At 41.7% G+C, this 9,448-nt stretch overlaps 1 long non-coding RNA gene across 1 annotated transcript; it reads right to left on the bottom strand.

Moving 5' to 3' along the window:
- Nucleotides 1-1,492: 1,492 nt before the first annotated feature.
- LOC102475022 (uncharacterized) lies at nucleotides 1,493-7,140 on the bottom strand. Its single transcript, XR_333802.1, has 3 exons — nucleotides 6,874-7,140; nucleotides 3,114-3,181; nucleotides 1,493-1,600 (listed from the first exon to the last, which is right to left on the bottom strand). It is a non-coding gene; the product is annotated as an uncharacterized LOC102475022 (long non-coding RNA).
- Between the last annotated feature and the right edge of the window lie 2,308 nt (nucleotides 7,141-9,448).

Genomic DNA, 9,448 nt, shown 5'->3' with positions numbered 1-9,448 from the left:
AGTTGACATAATGGCTATGTCACTGGACTCCCATGTAGCTGACCATGGTTCTGATCCCGGATCCGGTGGCTTAAACTCAAGCCGGGCGCGTGTGCGTACGTGCCAAGATCCCGAAGGAGAATGGAGGAGAAGGGATTGTGGCGTGGCCATCCCCCTGGGGGGATGATTTCTCACTTTCTAGCTCTCTGTCTCTCTCTGTATTTTTGGCGAGTGAATGCACCATATAGCAAAAACCTCTTTAAAAAATTATTTGAAACATCCTTTCTTTTCCTTTTTTCTCTCCTGTCTAGGTTGTACTGGCTGTAAGGTAAGTCCTACACATCCAGGAGCTTGTCATTCTCACCTATTTATAAAACTTGCATTGTCCACCAGAAGAATGTTATTAGCATAACTACTATCCTCAAAGGTATTTAATTATTGAAGCCTTCACAAATGCCAATGGGCCTAGCCATGGTGGTGTAGCGGTAGTGCAACACTCTGCAATGCTGATGGCCACGCGGAAGATCAGGGTTTGGTTCTCGGGTTGACCTGTATGTATTGGGTAAGCGTGGACCACGAGCATGCCATGACCTTGGCTAGCTGGGAAGACTAGAGGGGATCACAGTATGAGACTCTCATTGAGGGTGCTTATTTTTTTCTCTCTGTCTCTCCCTCATGAAAAATGGAATCGATCTTTTCAATTCCATGGTTTCAACTATTATTTCATTCATTTGGTTGGAATTTTACTCTATTTTGATCATATGACTTGGAATATATATTTTGATTTATTAGATTTACAAACTATTAATTTGTTCAGTTATTCCTTCATTTTCCAAATGTTTTAAAAGCTTCTACTATATGCATTGGACACTAGATCAAAAAAGATAAAGAGCAGAGTAAGACATAGTCCTTTTCTCAAAAGTGTCACAAGAATATGTTAATGTTCTTTCAGTTTGTTTCTCAAGCTCTGATCTCTCTCCTAAAATCTGGATAGTTGTAATTGTTAACTGGGTGGTTTAGTAGTTTTTCAAACCAGCACATCCAAACAATTCTAGCTTCACTCCCCCAGCCACATCTACCTATGTTTTCCTCACTACTCCTGTTGATAGCCTCAGTACCTCAGTGCCAAATTATCTTCCTTGTTTTCTCCATCTTCTCAGTGTTGATTCCTGCTCTTTCCTTACACACATGTTATACTTCAGTCAATAGCTAAATCCTGAACACATCCAAGCTCCTCTCAGACATTCAATACCCAAAAGCTTTACTCTTAAGAACTGCTTTCTTGGATTTACTGTGAACAAGTTAGGATGCTCATTGTAACAATATTAACTTTTATTGCCAACTTCTGATTGTACCTTACATGCATTTTGTAATGAATCTTTTCTGTATGGCTCTCTATGGAGGATATATTAGCATTTCATTTTCTATGTGCAGAAATCAAACGATGACTTGCCCAAGACTTTTACACTATGGGTAAGGGTCAGGGTCAGGGTCAGGGTCAGGAGACAGTTTGCCTGGTTCCCAAACATGGACCCTTTGCGGTTGCTTGCCAATTGTGAGGAACGTTTTTCTTCTCTCAGCAGCGTTTTTAAAACGGTGTTCCTTGAGATGCTTATTGATGCTGTTCCAAAATAAGAAAAAAAATTCTATAGAGGATGGGAAATGAACTTTTCTGCTAATATTCTCTGAATCTTTAATATGTTTATGGAAATACATAATGCACAATAAATATCTTATATAGCACTAGTTGACCGGTGAGCCATTGTTTTATAGCCTCTCTCAAAATTTGTTTTCTTCAGAATAAATAAAATGAAATGTCATTCTAAAGAGAAGGAACTCTGGGTCACAGCACTAATTTGCTTGTTGTTGCAAATTTTTTTCTTAATTCATGACAGAGCATGTGCATGTGCACATGAGAGGGAGAGAGAGAGGAGCACAGTCCGTAGGGTCTGGTCACACCACAATCCCCTTCTCATCCTCCAGCTTGTCAGGTCCTGTGCACTGGCACGTGTACCCAGTGTTTCAGACTGAAAAAGCTGGAGATTCGAGCCAGTAAGGAGGGATCTGGCTTCTCTTGAGCAAGTTATTACCACTGTCCCATGGAGCTGGACTCATAGCACTAATTCTTATTCTCTTAATTTCATTTGCCAGGAGAAATCTTAACTTTAATAGTCCCTGGTTGATGAGTCAGCAACAGATTATTATGAATTGAGTCATATGTCATTTTCAGTCCTTGTCTAAAACTTTTCTTAAGCTCAGCCCAGCTGATGGCTCAAAGAGAACCCTGGCCTTCTGACAGAGAACAGATGACTCCATGTATATATGCCCGGGAAAATCTTAATATTAATTAATAAGAGCTTCCAGTTTTTGAGCACTTGTTGAATTCAAGGCACTGGAGCAAGTACTTAAATATATTAGCTCACAAATGCTCACAGTTATTTCAGGAAATAAGCACTCATGTGGCCTCTATTTTACTAAAAGGAAAACAAAGCTCAGTAGTACCTGCAAGTCCTTAACGTACACAGGTAACAGTGACAAGCTGGAGTCTCGTTCTAGTCTGTTTGACCAAAGCCCATGTGTTAGCCTCATTCTCTTCTATTCTGACTCATTTCTGAGATACTTAAAAGTAGATGTATCTGATTGACCAGGAGGGTGCACCAGAAGACAGCTATGTCTATGTCTACCTAATAGTATTTAGAGCTATTTTTCTAGCTCTAAACTCCAAGCCTAGCATGCAGGAAGCAATTAAGGAATCTTAATTGAACAGAAATGGAATGAATGATTGTGTAGAGCTTTATGAAGGGAGAACAGAAGCCATGGAGCATACTTTGAAGAGAAACATCAAAATTAAACAACATAGGCTCTTTACTATGGGCATGGGAGGAAAAATCACATCACTCCTTGGCATGATTGGAATGGTGCTGAGGCCTACTTGTTTAGCCAGGGTCATAATTTCCCTGTTGCGTTACTGAGCTAGAGAAGCTGTTGCTGCAGCTGGGCTGTCATCATCTCTGCTCTTTGTTGCTGCTCAATTATTACACATTTTGGTTGCAGCAGGCATGAATCAGACATATTTACATAATCCTGAGTTTCTTGCGGGAGAATTGCCTGTTAGTCATGCGTCAACCACTCACCTGTCTTACTTGTAAAGATTTATCCTTAGATATTTGAGCAAGTGACATCAGCAATATAGACAGAGAATCTATAAGAAATAAAAAGACCACGTACAATCATCTTCTAGGCAGTTTATTTACTCATGAGAGAAAAGTTACAAATGTTACGACACCATCTTCAAAGGGAAGTATATAGATAGATTTAGATGAGTTTTCTCTTTCACACTGAGATGCGATAAAGATAATAAAATTTATATGTTGCAGATAATGACTAAAGAAGGAAATAGTAATTATCTAAAAGGGTATGCATAGTGTCAATGGCCAAGGAAGGATAAAATTGGGTGGCCCATAAATTCAGTATTTTGGAAAATCAAAATGAGGTAAAAAGAAAAAGAGCAAACATTTAGTTAAGGGACTTGGGACTCTCTCTTTCTCTCTTTCTCTCTCTTTTGTCTTAATATTAAGCCTATTGAAGTGACTTTGAATCAACAAGATGGAGTAGAGAATACTTCAAGATTAAGATGTAGCAGACCCTTCACTGCCTTTTAAAGTGTTTTGGATTTCCCCTAAGTCAACTGATGATACTCAGAGACCAGCTTTGGACACTGTTCTCATGCATATGTCCATTGAAGTAACATCAGTGTGCAAAGTGTTTCTTTTCTTAGTGGAAACATCAGTAATCTGCTATGTTTTTACTTATTGACCTTATTTTGTCCACTTTCTTCACAGGATTCAAGGGGATATGTTATAAATTAAGGTTGATGGAAATAATCAGCTCTTCTTTATCCTTCTTCACCACTCCTAGCCTACTCTGAAGACGGTAGGTAATTAAAAAAATGCTTGTTTAAAGAATCAGTAAAACATCTAAGCAATGATAGGAAAATCTGGTTTAAGCAACCACTATTACACACTTTGGCTCTAAAAATCGTTCTTTTCATAAGATTAACTGTTCCTTGGAAAGCCTACAGGTCTTTACCCCACATAATGTTTTGCAATCTAGTTTCAAGCAGAATGACCAGATTTAAGGAGCTCATATAGCCATTGGGGTTATGTTACAAGTTGCCAAATGCTGGTGAAATGGCATAGAAAACACCGTCAGAATTCTGACATATTATCATTCTTTTGAAATATGGCGGTTCATTTACTGAGTGCTTTCCTAACATAGCCATAAAAGTAATAATAAATCATTCCTAGAATATTCTCTTAAGCTTAAGTGGTTGATTTACAGAGTTAGAAAAGTAATGAACATTAGAAAACATCAGATCTCCTGAGTCTCAATTTTGCCATGCTTGCTAAAAATACAGATCTCAGACCCTTTCCCAGGCCTCCCAGATACTCAGGAGGTGAGGCCTGAAAATGTCTATATCTTAGGACCTGGGAAATATTTTGGAATCAGAGCTCCCTCTTTTGCTATCAAGAGAGGCTTCAGTTTAAAAGACGAGCTGATGAAATCAAGGCTGCACAGTACTGAGCTCCAGAGAAGGAAGGACAGAGCCTACCCATCCCTTTTGCATTTTCCCTTGATGCATGCTATTTCAGTTCTATGTTTACTAACTACTTGAACCTTTTTCAAAGTACACACATGACCTCTTCAGACACTCAAGTCCTAGTACTGTATGCTGGAAAGAGATGAATAAGGCAGATGCAGGTTTGCGTCTTGGCTCTCTCTGCATGACTTTGGCCAAGTTACTTCACTTCTTTACTGTATTTCATACCTGCAAATCTGTGGACACTAATGATAATCTTATGGGGTGACTGCGAAGATCACATGAGAAAATAAGAGATAGTGCCTAGGACATAGTCAATGCTGAGTAATTACTATTCCCTTCCTTATGAGTTAGTCTAAAAAGTGTGAGTACCTGATGTCTCAATTTCCTGTGCATATACCTACCACCCTACTTTGTGAGGTGATAGGTCAGGACTTAGATGGGTAGTAGGTGGTGGAGATCCAGTGAGTCTGTGTAGGAGGGCTTAGAGATAAGCAATCTGTTTAAAGAGGCCACTCCTAGAGGATTTGTCATGAACTTGCAAAGCAAGATGACTGCTTTTGCTTAGGTTCTCTGCCCTTCGGGTCGCTTGAAGGAGGCTGATGGACACTAAAAGTGTCCTTAGTCCTACGTAATACAGTGAAACGGGCCCTGTCACTAGAGTACTATTACTGACGTCTCTGTCTTGCCTTAGCACCACTAAAGCCAATGAGTGTGCCTCATGGCGGGTCATTTACTTAGTATGAGGACAGTTACGATAGTTACTGCCTCCTTTCCTTTCTATCCACAGCCAGTCATAGAACACCCATGTTACAGAAAAGTCCTTCAAACAGCTCAAGAGCAACCTGGGAGTCACCTGTGGGATTCTAGAGGCCCGTGTTCTGGCTCCAACCACTCTTAGCCCGCTTTAGACGTTGCTAGGGGTCATTAACTATTGAAAGCACCAATCTCATATTTATCCATCCTTCAACCTAGGACTAGAGTCCAGCCATTAATTTACTAAGTTAAAAGTGGAAGTGGTGCTCCCCCACCCCCCGTGGCATAGTAGTTAAGCCCCTTGCGTAAGGAGCTGGATCCCATATGGCCAACCGAGGTCAGACATCCGTGGCTTAAAAAAAACCAGGTATGTGTGCCCCAAATCCTGATGGGACGGAGAAATGGAGGAAAAAGGACTGCCCTGTGACCATATGTGAGGAATGCTTTCTCTCTCTGGCAAATTAATATGCTATGTAGCAAAAAATAAAAAAAAAAAAAAAGAAAAGAAAAGAAATGAAGAGACTCAATTTCACAGTTAATGCTGAAGATAAACACCTTAGCCACCATTTCTTCCAGTGGTGTGGTTATTTTCTGAACATAGAAATAGATTTCTTCTTTATTTTTAACTTCAAGTCACTGGTGTATTTCTTTCTGTCTTTCTTTTTTTTTTTTTTTTAGAGAGAGAGAGACAGAAAGCAAGAAATCACCCCCCGGGGGAATGACCATGCTGCAATCCCTTCTCCTTCATTCTCCTCTCAGGATCTTGGGCACACATGCACACGCACCCAGCATGAATTTAAGCCCCCAGACCCAGGACTCGAACCGTGGTGGACTACATGGGAGTCCAGCGACGTAACCATTATGCCATCTGCTGGTACCTCACTGGTGTATTTCAATGTCAGTTCCTGTTAACACATGAATTGAATGTCGGCGCACTACAGATGACAGATAAGCTTAAGCTCTTCACCCTTGGAAACTTGCCGTCTACATGGATACTCTCTGACAAATCACTTGGGCTCAATGAGGGGCTTGGGTTTCTCTTCAGTCCGAGGTACAACATTCATCAGCCTCTAGTGGTGAGTCCAGCCAAGGAGTAGACGTTAACTGCCAGCTCAGGCCGTTCTGTAGAGCTCTTTTTCCTTTTTTTTTTTTTTTTTGGAGAGGTTTTTTTCGCTATAGGGAGCGTGTGCTCGCCCGAGTGTGCGCGCCCGACAGACAGAGACAGAGACAGAAAGCAAGAAATCACCCCCCAGGGGGTATGGCCACGCCGGAATCCCCTCTCCTCCAGTCTCCTCTCAGGATCTTGGGCACGCACGCACATGTGCCCGGCGTGAGTTCTAAGCCACCGGGTCCGGGACGCCAACCGAGGTCGACTACGTGGGAGTCCAGCGACATAGCCAGTACGCCAACTGCTGGTCCCTCCATTGTATTTTTAACTGAGGCAAGGAAACTCCATTTCTGCTACTGGGAACAGGGCCACTTTCTTGTGCAGGGGCCCAGAGAAAAAGGGTGCCTAATTTAAGTGGCTTTGAACTCACCAGACCTCCACCTCCAACCCGGCAGAGAATACCCTTATGGGTCTCCCATGAGCCCTTCCCAGAGCGGCCTCAGCCAACCTGCCCAGCTTCCCGACGGGCGGGTGTAATGACGCTGGCAGCCGCTAGAGGGAGATGAGCGCCGGAGACCGCAGCGCGGGCTGGGGCAACCTGGCCACCTGGCCCGTCACTCTGGGAGTTGGTTTTAGAAGAGTCTAGAAAAGACAGAGCGTGAAAACAGTTAAATCAAAGGCATGGTTGCCTGCTATAATATAGGACCTAGTTAAACGTGGATTTCAGATAAACAACAAATACAGATACTAAGAAAATTATTCCTTGTGTATCTGAAATTCATATTCAAATGAAACTCAAATTCATTTTTTTCACTGCATTTTTTATGTGCTAAATCTGGCAACCCTAGCCAAAGATCAAAGGGACTCTGGAAAGACTGAAAGCCTTTTAAGGATATAGGGGGTAAATGGAATATTTTACCACCTACTTGTTTCTTGAATCTAGAGCAAATTTTGCATCCTTTACACTAGAATCTGCTCTTTTCTTGGTTGGCAGGAAGTGGTGAGGGTTTAGGAGCTGCCTTGTTTGGGAGAAGCCTGAGGAATGGTCCTCTTCCTTAAAATGTACTTCCCCCATTATCTTCTTCAAGGCTAACTGCACCGTTAAAGTCCTTTCTGTGTCAGGAATTTCTCTAAGGATGAAGAACACAATCTCTTGTCAATTAGCTTTTCCGAAAGTATTACTGAGCAGCTTGTTGGAAATCAGTACACACTAGAAAAACATGAAAAGCCCAGGTCGAGGGGCACTAGACAAAGGAGGAAAAGAAGCATGGGGGCAAAGATGAGGACCCAGAGAAGGAGGCTGGAATCACGAATACTCCATCCCTGGTCAACCAGATTGTCCAGGGCCAGAGCCCTTTGGGAGAGGGCGTTTAGAATGGGGGCTTCTACCAAGTTACCACAAGGACGTCGGCGCATCTGGAATGCCGGAACACCATTCTCTTCGTTGGTGCTAATAGCTTTCTCAGACTGAGTGAACTTAATCTCCAGGAGCTTTTCAGTTTCTTCTGGTAGTTGGAACAGTGTTCTAAAATGGAGAGTGAGCACGAGAGACCCGTGCTCATCATCACCAACTCACCTCTCTGCTGTTTCCCTGCTAGCTCGCTTTCACTATGCAGTTGCCAACTGCACACAGAATCCTGAGAAGATTTTTACAACAAATATCCTCACAAAGCTCACAGAAGAGGACATTTCTCCTTGGCCTCCTCTTTTCCCAAGGTCAATATCAAGCAAAAAGTTCCTAATTGCAGGGAGAAGCTGCCTTATGTCTGAGAGGACATTTAAATTACTGACCTTGAAGACACTATTTAGCAGTGCCATAGCCATCTAAAAACAAAATGAAACTACATTGATGGCGTTAATGTTAAATTAAATCAGCAGGGGGCACAATTTCTTCACAATATGTTAGGCTTCTGTTTTTTGATTAGGAAGAAAAGCACCAAAGCTATTTCTTTGTGCTGTCTGAATCAGTGTTATCTGATAATCCAAATATCAAAATGGCATGTGTAGACTCATTTTTCTCATAAGAAGACATCATTAATCATCTGAAAGGGATTGGCAAATTTACTGAAAGTGCCTGCTAATTACATCATTTCTGCACCAATGATTATTTTTTTAAACAAATAATCATAGGGTGGGCATATTCGGGACTGTAAATGCCAGCACGATGTGGAACCTGTTGCCCGTATACCGAAGGTCTGATGGACTCCCGTCTTGTTGGCATCTAGAAGACTTCTGTCTATTGATTTCATCAAGAATTGCAAGAGAAGCTCGCAGGGGCTGTTTGATAGCGGCCCGGCATGCCTTGAAACAGTTGGCTCACTCATCTTATCTTGCAACTGGATTTAGTGTATTCCCTTTTTAATCTACTAACATGGAAATGCAGGGGCCAGCAGATGGTGTAATGGTTATGTCCCTGGACTCCCATGTAGTTGACAATGGTTCAAGTCTCAGACCTGGTGGCTTAAAACTCATGCTGGGTATGTGTGTATGTGTGTGTGTGCGCCCAAGATCCCGGGAGAAGAATGTATGACTTTGTCTCATAGTTGCCATCCGCGTGCTGTGAAATAATTTGGCAATGCCCAGTGTTGGCACCTGGTATTGGCTCAGTGTTGTTTTGGCCTAGTCACTTTATTTCTTTTGGCATTCATCTTATTATCCTGAAAAGTAAAAGAGATTAAGAAAATCAGGAAGATCAGGAAGCCTTATCAGTAAAAGGTTACTGAGTAAAGTAATAACTTACTTTTTAAATTTTTTTTGGAGGGACCAACTGATGGCCTGGTGGTTAAGGTTGCTTGCTTTCTCACTTTCTCTCACTCTTTCTCTGTGTCTCTGGTCAAATAAAAATAAATGAATAAATAAAATAAAATAAACAATTTTTAAAAAGTGTTCTTAAAAAAAATTTTTTTTTGGAGAGGTTTTTGTTATAGGATGCATGCACTCTCCAGAAAGACAGAGAGAGACAAAGAGACAGAAAGCGAGAAATCACCCCCAGGGGGGATGGCCGT

This window comes from Tupaia chinensis, unplaced genomic scaffold (genome assembly GCF_000334495.1).
Source record: "Tupaia chinensis unplaced genomic scaffold, TupChi_1.0 Scaffold000097_1, whole genome shotgun sequence".
NCBI lineage: Eukaryota > Metazoa > Chordata > Mammalia > Scandentia > Tupaiidae > Tupaia > Tupaia belangeri.
Note: the sequence above shows the minus strand (reverse complement) of the source record. Positions and strands in the feature narration are given on the sequence as shown.